The sequence below is a fragment of the Melozone crissalis genome, unplaced genomic scaffold (assembly GCF_028551555.1).
Source record: "Melozone crissalis strain CALT ecotype California unplaced genomic scaffold, PUWL_Pcris_2 ptg000008l_1, whole genome shotgun sequence".
Classification (NCBI taxonomy): Eukaryota; Metazoa; Chordata; class Aves; order Passeriformes; family Passerellidae; genus Melozone; species Melozone crissalis.
Genome location: NW_026535786.1, coordinates 10,157,949 through 10,170,411, shown reverse-complemented (window position 1 = coordinate 10,170,411; position 12,463 = coordinate 10,157,949). Strand labels below are relative to the sequence as shown.

At 40.7% G+C, this 12,463-nt stretch overlaps 1 protein-coding gene across 1 annotated transcript in view; it reads right to left on the bottom strand.

Moving 5' to 3' along the window:
- Window positions 1-316, bottom strand: part of PAK1 (p21 (RAC1) activated kinase 1) — an 87,189-nt gene extending 86,873 nt beyond the window's left edge. The window contains exon 1 of the mRNA XM_054269689.1: window positions 241-316. The gene's annotated coding sequence lies outside the window, so the exon portion shown is untranslated. The remainder of the gene's footprint in view (window positions 1-240) is intronic.
- Window positions 317-12,463: the final 12,147 nt, after the last annotated feature.

Here is a 12,463-nt window from a genome sequence, read left to right as displayed (position 1 = left end):
TTTGCCTTTTTGCTTGCAATGCAATTCCAAAGAAAGCATTATATAGCAATGAAGTCATAATGTCAAAGTGTTAGTTACACTTTGATTGCAAGGGAACTGTTTTGTTAGCTATGCCCACTATTTTTGTTTGCTGTGGTGTCACCTTCTGTGGCAGAGAGGGACGTCATTAGGAACATCTACACCAGCACTTCTCCCTTGTCTAACAAAGTAATCATACAAAGTGTGATTGCTGGTACTTACTGCAGATCAAGAGAAGGCAGCTGATGAAACCAAAGTTTGTCTGAGCACATGAGATGACTTTTCTTATTATTCCAATTGGAATGGAAAGTTTTGATCCTGCAGTTCATCCACATGCCTGCAATCTGAGCCAAATTCTCCTGTCAGTCACACATTTGCCACACACATTAGACCAGAGTCCTTCCAGGTGTAAGTCTACAGACTGCCATGCAATCAAATCACAACATATTTAGCCTACTGTTATCTATTTTTCCTTTTCACCAAATCTTTTATCCTGGCTTTCTAGGACGCTGCAGAAAGCAAAGCGTATCACAAAACCTCCCTGTATTAAACATACCAAATAAGTTTAAAGAAGAAAGGTGAGACACAGCTGCCAAAGAATGCACTGACCTCCAAGAGAGACCCAAAGAAAGCTGGAGCAGAACGATGGCTGGCATCCACAGGGACTGAGCTCCTCAGACAAGTTCCCTGACCTGAGAAAGCCCAATTCCCACAGCTCAGTCAGAGGGGACTGCTGGATGAAGAACAAGACAGACAGACTGTCCCTGACAGCCTGCCTGCCTGCCTGAGGCAAGAAGTGACACTCACTGAAGCATTTTCAAGGAAGACAATTCTACCTAGTTCATGTGCTACAAAACCAAGCAGCTTATCTAATACTGTAAGAAATGCAAGGATGCCAGAAACTTTCACAGTCATTACTGCATGCCCAAGTCACTTTGAGCTCTGTGAGAAGGAAAAGAAGAATGCATGTCTTCAAAACCACAAGCACTTACAATGAAACAAAATTACAATCTCTATTGTTTGTTAACGGCACTCAGCCTGCAATATTCAGCTGGGGAGCTCTAAGCAGTAAGGCTTAAGGATTTTAAAAGGTTTTATAGTACAAATTATTACTAACCATCTTTATCAGCACAAAATTTAGACTTCTACAGTGGTAACAAAGGACAGAAGAGATTATGCAAAGAGAACATGTCTCCAGTTCGAAAAAGCACACAGTCTAAATAGACAAATCAGGGACTACACACTGATATTTGTGCTCCCAGCTCCCAAGCTTATACATCTCAGTTTTTCAAATGTAGTCCAAGACAGAAGTAACTGAAAAATCTGTGCTTCTAACAGCTATTCCGTGTTGTGACTGCAAAGCCTTGGAATCCTTGCCTAGGGCTTCCAGGCTCTACCTCCATACAAACAATACACAATGTTAATTAAACGCACAAAAAGGAGGCTGAAAGAACACTCCTGAAATTTGCAAATCTAAGCATTTGAAGGCTGCAAAATGCCAAAGTGAACGTCAGCTGCACCACCTTAATTATTGCCCTTTGAATATATCCCTTATGGTGGATTTTAATTACCTGAGTTGGTGCTGTTTTTCCACAGGTCCCAGCTTCCTCATTTGGTTCAAAAAAGAACACTCACTCAAGAGGAGGTTGATGTCATTTGTCTTTAGGCACCAAGTTTATGCAATCTGAGTCTTAAGTAAGCTGAGTCTTCTTTGGAAATACAGAGCTTACCACAATGAACTTACAAAACCATAATTCAGATATCTCATAGATATGTCAGTAATTCACCTTTTAAAGCAACAGCAGCTCAATTACTTTTTCCCTCCTAATTTCTTGCATGTTCCAAAGTTTTATTCACTGTAAATTGGCCAAAACTGAAGAGGGAAAATATTAATTTATTCTATAATTTTCTATGATTTTCATAATGATAGAACCTCAGCATTTCTTTCTTATTTTTATATTATCCTAGAAGATGGAGGAGTTAATCTCTCCAGTCCTATAGGGAACATCTCTTGCTCAGTCTCAGTTTCTCACTTCCCATACATCCTGTCATTTCTGTTTTGTTGGTCCAATATATTTGTCCCCACACACATCAAACTGTTTAGGCAAATCTTTCTCTCCCCCACAGCCAATCCAACACCTTCATAAGGCCAGTCCTAGTTTCCTGTTTATGTCCCCTCTCTACCATCATCTCATCCAGCCTCTGTCATTCTCCCACCCACTGTTTTATTTTACTGTTGAAATTTAGCACAACTCCCCAGAACATAAGAAGTGAGATTCTTTTTTAAAGGCTCCTGACTTGGCCAAATTTAGGTCAATTTTCACAGGCACAAGAAGTGCAGACCTGACACATAGCCCGTCCTCTTGCCAAACAAAAAAAAAACAAAAAAAAACCAAAAAAACCAAACCAAAACAAAAAAAAAAAACACACCAAAAAAAAAAAGAGAAACAACCCAAAATCCAACAAATTAACAAAAAACCTACACCACAAAAGCATCTGGGCTTCTAAGATATCTTAACACCGAAAACCAACTTATTCTTCTCTTATCATACTGGGAAATGACTAACAATCTCTGGCTGAAATTTCAGGGGGAGGTAGGGATGAGTCAGCCCAAAACAGACCACTGGCTGAAAAGCATCAGAGTTAATTAAAACTAAATGGTCTCAAACAGAGGCCCCATTACAAGTCATTAAAGGAAACAGATTATTTTTTTGCAAGTTACGCTTTTTTGTGGTCTCCATATGAGCTGTGATTACCCTGGTAAGATATCAGTCACAATTCTGAAGTTTGAGTTATGGTCTACTGACTCTTAATATCAGTTCAGTAGATTTATCTCAGATTGTAAACACTGAGGGAATTAGGTTTTCACACATTCTTATTAAATGCTTCGCCCAATGGGATCTATGCAGCAAATTAGTATGTTTTGAATAGGTTTTGTTTTAAATGCATTGCATTCTTTAGTGTTCAAAGGCTACCTTTTTTTTTCCTCCATTCTCCCTTTTCATTAGAACCAGTAGGATTCAATTTCCTTGTAGTATTACCAAGTCTAGTTCCCTGGCTCATCGTAAGTGTGTGCCTTGAAATCTTAAGCATTTATTGTCCTTGTTATTGGTGGTTTACCATTTGGAGATTATGGAATTGGTCTGGAGTGAGCATGTTTGCAAACACTGATGCAGAATCCTACATAATCAAGATTTCTTTTAAGCCCTAGCTCATTAAGAAAGGCTCAGGCTCTTTTTAAGGTACATTTACTTCTGAAACTAAGCATATGTCTTTCTCACTTTCCTGACCTTCAGTTTCAGTTTTGTTCTTATATGCAAGTCAGTTTTCCCTTGTGCAATTTGGGTCCAATTTCCCTTTTCAGAGATTGGGCTGAAGATCCTGCTGAGAGCAGACTGGGGGAGACATTGCATTTCTGAAATCGTCTGTTTGGTCCTCAGCTCAATTAAAACTCCTCTTACTGTTTATATTTATTGTTTAGACAAACTGTGCAGGGTCAGTGGTGCTCTGGCACAGCCTAATGACCCCTGATGTAACTGGTAACTTGACTTTGGCTTTTCTTTAAGATTACTTCCCAGGTTTCTTAGAGGTTGTTGTATTTTAGCAAGGAGAAGTATTATTGACAGTAAATGAGCCCGCACATTTTTCAGCTGTGATTCTCAGAACATAACTGATAACATGACTGGAAAGGAATCCTTGAATCATGAATTTGTGTTCTCTGCTACTACAAGCATGGGAATCAAAGCTGAAAATAAATGTGTTTGGTTTGTGGCTTAGCAATGATTGCCTACTTCACATTTCACACATCTTTCCATTTGTTCTTGTGTCAATATTGTTTTTTACATTGAACAGGTCATCTCTCTGCGGAGCTTTAGCTTCTTCCAGGTATTCTGAAACAGCAACAAGAGATATTTCAAGATTTCATTTGCCTTTATCTAGGCACATCTTACAGCTGATCCACAGTACACTGGTAGCTAGCAACTGAATCCAGATGTTTTACCTCTACTCTTTCTGCAAATCTCCTGTCTTCTATCAGATTTTTTTCCTTACTCCCCAGACTTCTATTACTCCAGTCCTCAAGATTATGCAGGCTTCCTATGTGATGTTCCATTTCTTCTTTGTTTTAATTTTGTCTTCCAAGTTTATGTCATTGCTAAATTTAATTAGCAAATTTTCTCTTGCCTGAAAATTAGCCCTGAAAATATTGTTAATTTAGTGCTTTTATGGGTTTTTGTTTGTATTGTATCACTGTTCTCTTGACATGCCTATAAAAACATTTCTCTTTATTAGATCTAAGTGGTTATCTAAGCAGTTAGCACAGCTGTTACTTTTTCTATAAACTTTAAAAGTGTAATTTTTCATGGTTACTTGGCCCCTAGGTGGACTGGGAAATTGTTATGGCACTTCACTCAAATTCTTCAATAATATGGTTACTAAAACTATTTTATTTTTTAAGTTTAGAAATGTTATCTACCGAGAAGAAAGGCATCTGTTCATGGTTCTCAGGACTGTTTTTCCCTAAGAATTCTGGAAACTCATTTCAGTCACATATTGAATTGTTTTTTGAAATCCTGCAGGCTAGAAATCAAAGAAAGTGGGAGAAAATGAGTGTTTATAATAAAACCTTCAATTCTGGGAAACCAGTGGCATTACAGAAAATTAGCAGTTGTCCATGGTTGTACACTGGCTGAATCTGACCCCAGGTGACATGGAAGTTTAGGCTTGAGAGACTTCAATGTGGCACACTTCAACAGGTCAAAAGTCATAGAAAGTTAGAATAACTGAGAAGCAGCAGGCTTGACACAGTACTTGTTTCTAAGATCTTCTGTCTTAGTGTTATCCTTCAAGTAACATCTTATTATCTGTCTTGAAGTATGATGTCTAACATCTTACTGAGGAAAAAGGGTCTCTTGATACTCAGTGCCCTCATCTCACCCTCATGAAAACTTTCAAAGCTCCATTTGATTTAGATTGGGCCCAGCGTGTCCACAGCAAATAGCAAACCCACTAATCAATTTTTAGGCCCAGAACACCTCAGTAGAAGCAGCTGAAGATAAAGAAATCCCAAGAAAATCATAGCCAGTCCTCTGAGCACAGATTGTGCTTGAAGTGGCTGGAGAGAGTATCTGTCAAGGGTGCCAATACTTGGATTTTGTGATCAAGGTTAAAACCTGGGAGTCAAGAGGCTCCACATAATCCACAGCCTTCCTGTCATCTCAGCCAAGGCATTTAACAATCTGTTGATTTACTGCCCAGTAAAATGAGCAATGTTTCACTGCATCTTGTAATACCACTGTGAAACATGCTTTTTAATGCTCAGGCAATATTCCAATATCACTGTGATTTCTAATTAATTGTATTACATGAGGGATAGAGATCCCATCTGAGATGTGACTGCATGCCACTGGGCAATGCTGATCCATACACCCAAGTGTTGACAGGGACAGGTGACAAGTAGAAGGCTGCAGACAGGCTCAGCTGGATTCAAAACAAGTCCACAACACATGGTTATGCAATAAGGATTAGACTGCACATCTCTTGACTAGCGTGCATGCTTTGCTATCAGATGACCTCATCTCTCACAAATGAATTATGATTTCTTTATGGAAGGAATACCACTCAATGCTTCTTCTTATGCTGCAAAAAAATTACATGGATTTGAACATAAAATATAAGCAAACAAAATAATCCCCCATCGAAAAAAATACTATATCTGCTTGAGTGAATTGAAAGAAACCCAGTTGTGTTAATAAAGCTTTGATCTTAATAAACTTTCAAAGCAATTATGTGAATGCAATGATAAACAGGCATGACATGTCTCCTAGTAGTAGAAGCAGCAACTTCACTAGTCACTCACTCAAAATGATCTTCCTGTCTGACACTGAAGTTCTCCTTTGCTTCAGCTTCATGGCATCAGGAGCAGACAATGAACAAACACATCTTATCAACAGCAACTCCAGCAAAGACAAGCTTACAAAATGCTCTCTCTGAAGGAAACCACAATGGACACGGGCATGGCACAGCTCAAGGTGAAGGTGCAAACACAAAAACAGGCATAAATCAGTCATGCTCCTTTTCCACAGTTCCACAAGCTTTCCTTTGGCACCAGAGGCAGACAACATCAGAGCCAACTACAAGTTGTGATTGTTCCCTTTATATCTGGTTCCCCACTCACCCTTGGTCAAGCTTGCTGCTGCAACTGTCTGGTTCAAATCCTTCTAAGATGGGCTGCCTCCTTCTCTCAAAATCTTTCATCACCTGTTCATAAAGAAAAGCAGAGCTCCCTTTTGCTTTCTGAACTACTGCTATTGTACTTTCAAGGCTGTAAGCAACACATGAGTCATTATCAGTAACAATTGAGAGAGGAGAACAAAAGAGCTCACTTCTTTCCCACAAAGAAACTTCTGGCATGCTTGCTAACACCTTTTTTGATCGATGCTTTCATACATGTCGAGGGAATGTGATGTCTGATTAGTGGTTCAGAAGGACACTTGGCAGGTGTGCACCAACATCATACAGAGAGATGATTTACACTTGAATACACAGTTTATCTACAATCAAACTCAGATCCAAGGTGCTTTGGTAACAAGTGCAAAAGGGAGCACTACTAGCACAGGCCCTCCTGCTCACACAGTACAGTGAATGCCACTCACAACCCAGATACACGAAGGAGAAAGACAAAACTGAGTGTGAACCAGGTTGAAAAGTTTCCAAAGAGTGTAAAGACAGTGTGTTGAAAAGACTACTGGATTTCAAGCCTCTAACCCAGCCTTGCAAAACACAAAGACATACTAAATATAGTTCAGTGCTACATGAGACAATATAGTCCCTAGAAACTGTATTGGTACAAAAATATTCATTGGAGTTACTCTAAATCACAGTGGTAATTTATTTGTTGGTTTTCATGGTACTTCATAGAGAGAAATTTAAGTATTAGTGAGAGCAAGCACAATTCAGAAATTGATCTTTCTTTTCAAGTTCAGCAGAACATTATGTTTTGCACTTACACATTTCTTTTTCCTGGAAAAAAACACAAGTAAAAAGAAAACAAAACAATGATATTTTTTGTTGATCTATGGCACTATGTATATTGAACAGCAGCAGAGATTTAAGTTGGTTCTTTTGAAGATTGTAGTCCTAAACATACTTGAAAATTAGTCATTTCATCTCAGGGCCTTCTACTGTTTTTTCAGCATTTACAGTTCCTAAAATATGGTTCTATGTAACCTCATATAATCAAGTAAAGTATGTTCATGAGTAACTTAAAAATTCTTTTAAAGTTGGGTGTAGCAGACATATTGAGACAACAAACATTCACTTGATGGACTCCCTGTTCAATACAGGACCTTGTTTTAAGGCAAGCAGTTTGATTCTGGAACAAGCTTCAAACAGATGGAAAGCAACATGATGGGAACAAAAATGAAGGACTGCACACTGTGCAATTTTGTTAGCAAGTGTCACTTCACTGTCATGAATGGGCTATGGCAGCTAACAGCAACACTTAAGAAATGCAAAGCTAAGGATCATTTTTGTATTACAAAATCCAGAGGAGGGGTTGGAAAAAACAAACAAAAAAAGAGAAATGGCCTTGAAAAGCAAGAGCCTCTAAAATGTGAAGCTTTTCCTCTGCCTTCAGCTTTTTAAACTTTTATCTTTTTTGATTAGAGTGGATTTAGTGGGCGCTTGCAAACCTCATGAAGTTCAACAAAGCCAAGTTCAAAGTTCTGCATATGAGTCAGGGCATTCCCAAGTAATGATTTTACCTATATTAATTTGTATATGTCTTGTTACCTCAGAGATTATGAACATCAGGTGGTTTAGTGATTTCCTGTGTCCATGATTCACCTCATAAAATAACATTGCTTTTTATACTTACAGGGGAAAAAAAAGTCCTTCCCATCAAAGCAAACAGCATAATTAGAAAACAAAATCAGTGGTCTGCTAACTCAGTGCTAGAGGTGCAAGGTGGCCAGTCATGAGCACAGAGCAAATAAACCTTCTGGCCATTTCGTATGCGGCAGTAACCTTTGGGGGCAGAGTAGGGGAACAGATGGAAGCAAGGTCCCTTCAGTTCCTGGTGTCTAAACCAAACAGGGTTTGCAAAAACAGATTTTCAGTCCAGTGGCCAGGCCTAGTCACTGTGATTATACTCACATTAGTAAATTAAACAAGTCTGGGACCAGTCTCTGCCCCTGAGGCCAGCTGGCACAGTGCATCCAATGTCCAGTCTATGAAAGCTCCAAAAAGTCTGTGAAAGCACAGTCTGCCTATTTGTAATGTATCCCCTAGCCCACACCCTGGAATATTTTGGGATACTGCTCATTGGCCCAGGCTAAAACCATGTAAGGATTATGAGAATCAGTGACAGAGCTGAGTTCAGTGCTCAGGAACATCCCTGGTGCTGTTTAATTTGCTGGTATCGGCAGAGCTTTGAACAGTCTCTACAGTTCCCACACTTTGATCTGTGCCAATGCCCTCACCAAGTCCTCGTGGCAAGAGCCCTCACAGGCAGTGGCATTTCTTACCTGAAATCAAAGGCTCCCAGGTGTATTGTCTAAGAGCTCAGACTCCTGTGCACTGAGCAATTCCCCTGCTGCTGTGATCCCTGGCTCTTCCCTACTGCCCTTGCTCCAGGATCTCTCTCTGCACACCAGAGCTGCCCTCTGGTGCAAATCCTGCCTCTGGCATCCAACTGCTATGAAACGTAGCCAGAAAGAGGAAATGTCCCAAACCTCCATAGCTGCTTGCTAAGAAAAGCTGTGCTGAAGCTGTGCCTGAGCTTGCCAGGGCCTGCTCAACAAGGATTTTCTGTTTGGAGGCACTATGACTACTTTTACTTTCTGTATTTCCAAGGCACCTTTAAATGTCAGACTAATTTTGGGGGAAACCAGCTGAACCACAAGAGAGAAAACAGGGCACACAGATTCCCTGGCATATTGTTACCTGAACTACAGATTCAGCTCCTCTGCAATTATTGATTGACATTAATGTGGATGGAAGTGTTTGCCAGCATTTTCCAGCATCATAATGCCCAATTTCTCCCCTGCAAAACCCATCCAAGAATTCTTGGCATGTTGGTACCCTCTGAATGATTCAGCCTGCCATAGAAAAAGGAAGTAGATGAGGGAATTTTAGGAAGGAAAGGTGCTGAAACCATACACACAGCTAGGAATAGTTAACTGCATACAGAAGAAGCAGGAAATACAAGGGCTTGGGCAAAGAAGGAAAGTAGGAATACAGACAAATAGGAAGGAAAATACAAAGACTTATTTGCATGGAAGGGAATATGGAGAAAAGAATGTGGAGGGATTCTGAAATGAGGAGAAAAGAAAATGGGACAAATCAGACCAAAGGGAAATTATATATGTCCTGGTACAGAGCAGGCAGGAACATGAGAGAATCTCGTTCAGGGAGGAGAGAGCATACACAAGGACAACCTGGAATGAGACAGAGCCACCAATGCCACCAGGAAGAAGAAACTGATGAGCCTAATTAATTTAGTACCAAAACCCGTATGTTGTAAAATGAATTTTAAGAGACGTTTCAGCCTTGAACACTCAGTTTTACAAATTACAAAATTAAGGGCTTGAACTTATACATACGGGATCTACTATTCTCATCTCCTTGTGGCAAAATACAAAATAAAGCTCCTACAGGAGCGCACCAAGAACAATTGTTTGGAATTGCACTACCCTCTAGTGGTCAAAAAATACAGTTATATGTACACCAGGAAGTAACATATTCACAGCTGGTCGTACAGATAACTAAAAGGTACAATCAATTCCAATCCGCACTCCAGTAATCCACCTCAAGACCGTGCTGTTAAATCAAATATCTTATTAGTCTGTTTTAAAATTAAAAATACATGACTGGTCATCTGGACAAGTATCTGTCCAGGGCTCTGAAAGGGACTGGGGCTTTTTTCTTCCAGATCACATCTACAGAACAGCATTGCTGGGAAAAGCAGTTGTTTCAATGCATAATTTTCATGAAGGTTTTTTGAGACTACATAATGACTTAACACAGTCGTGTCTCCTGCCTTGCCTCACTCAGGTTTTTTTGACATCTAATCTTGTGCAAACAGTAAAAGCCAAATACTCTGGCATTTTCTCCTTTCCTCTCTTTATATCATCACTGTTCAACTACTGTGTTTCCTCTCTCCTGTTAAAAACAGCCCTATTTCTCAAAGCCAAATGCACCTTCCAAATACTCTTTTATCACCAGACTTCTCAAGCCCAGATGTCTCAAGGGTCCTACATTTCTGGAAGAGCTTGTTATGTCACTCCCTTCTAGAGAAACAATTCTGTATGTTTCAACTGATGTTTTTGGTAGGTTGACCTTCAACTAAAGGCAGGCTATTGTTGCTTGGAAGTAACAGATTTGTGTATTGCCTCCTTGCGGACCTTGATCGGGCATAAGTTATTCCTGCGAGGTCTGATCCACTGTCATTGATGCCACCTTGTGGCAAAAGTACTGGATATTGGAATTCTGGAAAAACATTCAGCATTTGATCCTCCTTGCAGGTGCATTGAATAGCAGCACAGTGGTTACTGCTGCTTGCAGTACTTCAGTTTTAGAGTTCATAACATCAGTATTTGGACACTCCTAAAAACATATCATCAGTCTGTAAAAGAGAGAGGGAAAATAGGATGAAGCACCACAAAATACATTTATTATTGTTTTATTAGGGTGAAAACTAAATCAGTATAACCAATGTCACATGGCACAACCATTCATGTTGTGCTCAGAGCTTGGGCATTTTTTTCTCTTTTCCCACCAGAAAAACACAGTGGCAAGAGGTACAACCCATTCCAAATACTGTAAAATAGCACTGCAGGGAGAGACTGAAGGAAAATTCAGCCCCAGCCTAACAGGACAGGAAGGATTTCCCAGTTATCTCATGCTGGGCTCACCCTTCTCAGTTACCAGGCCCAAAGAATTATCCTAAAGGAGCCCATGCCTATTTTTCCAGGACAGTCCTGATGCCATTTGGGCCCTGCTATGAATGCCAACATTACCACATTCAGCAGAATGAGGCTGATGCCTATTTTTAGCATTGCTTCCACTGGAGAAGCCTGGGAATCAGCACCTGCTTCCTCCGGGCACTCTGTCAAACACCCTTCTTCCAGCAAGCGAGTGGGAGGAAGAGGCTGAATCAATCTGTGCACCTGCATTTTGCACCACCAGGTCCCCCAAAACACAGGAAAGAAACCCCTCTCATTACAAAATGTGGTGAATGTAAAAATTTTCTTAAGAAAGGATGTTCCTTAATGTTTGATCTTTGTATATTTCAAGCCTGATCAACAAGAAAGGAGGTTTTATCCATGAAACAGAGCAGCCAACAAGCTCTAAGTGATGTCCAGGTGTTAGAAACACAAATTAATTGTCAGTAGAATTGCCTTGTAAAGGTTTAGAGCTTAACATGTTTCCATGACCTCAGACCTAGGGGGAGCTTGAGAAGAAGGATGTACTGCTGATAGTGGACACAACACAGAATTTACGGGCCACAAGGCCATTTAGTAGAACTCACAAGATAAGGAAGATAAGGAAGAAACTAATAAAGACAACTCAGCAACTGTGCTGAATCAGCTCCAACTGGGTAAAAAGTAATTCTGGCAGGGTGAGATCCCGACCACCAGCTCAGGCACCCCTGACCCAAGAACACACCGACTCCAAAAAGATAAACACTGAGCATGCAGATTAATTAGCATGAGAAGTGAGAGAATCATTAACCAATAGAAGATAGAGTACTAATTAATAAGAGAACTATGCAACTTGTAGTCGGTGAACAAATCTTATGAGGAGTGGCTGAAGGTGCTGGAGGTGCTTAGCCTGGAGAAGAGGAGGTTCAGGGGGGACCTTATCTCTCCACAGCTCCCTGAAAGAACACTGCAGCCAGGTAGGCTCGGTCTCTTCTTGTGACAGGTGAGAGGATGAGAGGGCATAGGCTTTAGCTGTGCCAAGGGAAGTTTAGGCTGGACATTAGGAAGAATTTCTTCACAGAAGGGGCAGTTAGACATTGGAATGGGTTGCCCAGGGAGGTGGTGGAGTCACCGTTCCTGGAGGTGTCTAAGGAAAGACTGGATGTGGCACTCAGTGCCGTGGTTTATTGACATAGTGTGTTCGGTCACAGGTTGGACTCATGTCATGTTAGAGGGTTTTTTTAACCTTATTGTTTCTGTGATTCTGTAATTCCTGTGTGTGCTACAATGTATAAATAGTAAAAAAAGTTCTGATAGTTGGCCTGTTCCTTTTGCTGAACACCGCCAAGCACGCAGGCTTGCGCAACTCCAAATAAATAACCAATGTTTCTCTCACGAGCTCGCTGCAAACCGTGGGGCGAGGGATGTGACCCCCGCGGACAGCCGGGGCCGTGTCCGGTGCCGGTGCCGGTGCCGGTGCCGGCCCCAACCCCATCGCCATCGCCTCCGAGCTCCCCCTGCCC